Consider the following 2,500-nt stretch of genomic DNA (forward strand, 5'->3'; position numbering starts at 1 on the left):
AGATTCATGGATGACATTTTCTTTGTCATGGCAAAGAAGCCCTTGAAAGATTTCACCAGGCTTTCAGCGACTTCCACCCCACCATCAATCGAACTGTGAATTATTCCGAACGAGAAATCGACTCCCTAGACACCACGGTACGGATCCACGGGGGGCACACAAGCACCACATTGTACCGGAAACCGACAGATCGGCAAACGTATCTACACGCGTCCAGCCACCACCCCGACCCTATCAGACATTCCATTGTCTATAGCCAAGCCCTACGCTATAGTCGCATCTGCTCCCATCCTTCAGACAGAGACACACGCTCGAGAGACCTACAGCAAACATTTTCGCAACTACAATATCCGGCGGATATGGTGCGAAAGACGATCGAGAAGGCCAGAATGATGCCCAGGCACAACTTACTACAAGCTAAGCCCAGAGAGAACGGCAACGGGGCACCTCTGGTTGTCACTTATAGCTCCCAACTAAAACCAGTCCAACGTATCATTAAGGACCTGCAACCCATGCTGGATTGTGACACTTCCCTCGCTGAAGCACTGGGGTGGGGGGGGGGGTGGGGGGGGTGCGCGCGCGCGCGTGTCCCTTTCTTGCTTGCAGGCAGCCGGCTAACCTAAAACAACTTCTCACCCATGATGATGAACTACTTCACAAGAACATGGACTCTGGCACCAAGGCCTGCCACAAACCGAGGTGCCCACTTTGCCCTCATATAGATTCCAGGAACACCATCTCTGGACCCGCCAATGTCAGCCATACTATCTCAGGTTCATATTCCTGCTCATCTTCTAATGGGATTTATGCCATCACACGCCAGCAACGCCCTTCCACAATCTACTTTGGACAAAACAGGTCAGTCTCTCAGACAAAGACTAAATGGACATAAGTCTGACATCAGAAACCACGATATTCAAAAGCCAGTGGGTGAACGTTTCAACCTTCCGGGACATTCTGTTGCAGATTTAAGAGCAGCGGTTCTCTTACAAAGGAATTTTAAGGGGAGATTGGAAAGAGAAACTGCTGAATCACTGTGGATCTTCAAACGAAAGGCAACGCGTTGACCTGGGCTGAATAAAGACCTTGCGTTCATGGCCCATTACCAATGCTGATTTCTCCACACCCATCTCTCCCCTGGACGTCACAGACTCTTCTGCATATCACACCTCATCCCATCAAGCCCGCTATTCACATAGACATACTGGTCCTCTACTTAAAGACCGATGGATTCACATTCTAGCTGTATCTGAAGAAGTGAGCCGTGGCTCACGAAAGCTCATACCCTACCGGAAAATACGTTTGTTAGTCTTTAAGGTGCTCCTGGACTCGGTGCCCTTTTTCAGCCCCCTTGTAGTGGTTTTCCCCTCCCTTCCCGGCCATTCACTTGGGGCCGTACCAGGGAGATCCAGAGCAAGCCGTCTCTCTAACAGGCTCGCAGAGAAGGACACGGAGCTAACTCTCAAAGTGGCCCGGTTCGGTCGGCGAGCCCCGAGGACTAGGCGGCCACGGGCCGAACGCCACGGTTGAGCCATCCGAGACTTCTATTTATGCCGACGTTTTGAAATCACCCTCTCGGCGGCTTTTCGTGTCTCGGGGTCCGCGCCGGCAATCCTTTCGGACGCACGGGTATGGATAGCGAGGTACGGTGAGGGGGGAAAGCATTTGATCCCCTGCTGAATTCGCCCCTTTGCCCTCTGACGAAGAAAGGACCCGTCCTTAATTTTAACGGTGGGTGCGTCGTCGCTGTGAGAGACAGAATAACCACAGGAAAAAAACCAGAAACCCAGAAGACAAAAGCCAGAGATTGTGGGACCCCAATTCAAAAAGCCAAAAAGATAAAGTACAAGAAGATTGCGATGTCAAAACAGTGTTATTGAAAATTTGGAAAAGATATAAAAAGAGAATAAGTCCTTCTCCACCATCTGTAATGTCACCAACTGAAGCTTATCGTGATAATGTTAAACTAAAACCGGGTGTTCGTTTCACCTACAACGACATGATAGAGTCTACGGGTGAAATCAAGGATATGATCAAACTTCAAGAAAAATTTCAAAAGTTGAATTGGTTAACTTTTTGACAATTGAGATCCAATCTGCAAAAAGACTGCTCATATCCACAACCATTCCGTGAACTAACTGAATTTGAGCAGTTAATATCTAAAAATGATTCACACATATTAGGAAAAATAGATAAACTTCTCCTGAAATACGATACAGAAGAAGAACAAGTGAAAACAAACATGATAAAGTGGATGCAAAATCTTGGAGAAATGATCAAGATGGACTCACTCATGGGAAAAACTTTGCTCCTCCGAATTGAAATATACTGTTTCCCAAGAAGTTAAAGAAAATTGGTACAAGACCTTCTACAGATGGTACCTGACTCCCAATAGGCCTTCTCAAATGACAACTCCAGGGGGAAAAGGCGCATGTTGGAAATGTCAAGAATCAGACGGTTCTTATTTTCATGTTTGGTGGACGTGTCCAAAGCGACAACT

The sequence above is a fragment of the Euleptes europaea genome, chromosome 9 (assembly GCF_029931775.1).
Source record: "Euleptes europaea isolate rEulEur1 chromosome 9, rEulEur1.hap1, whole genome shotgun sequence".
Lineage (NCBI taxonomy): Eukaryota > Metazoa > Chordata > Lepidosauria > Squamata > Sphaerodactylidae > Euleptes > Euleptes europaea.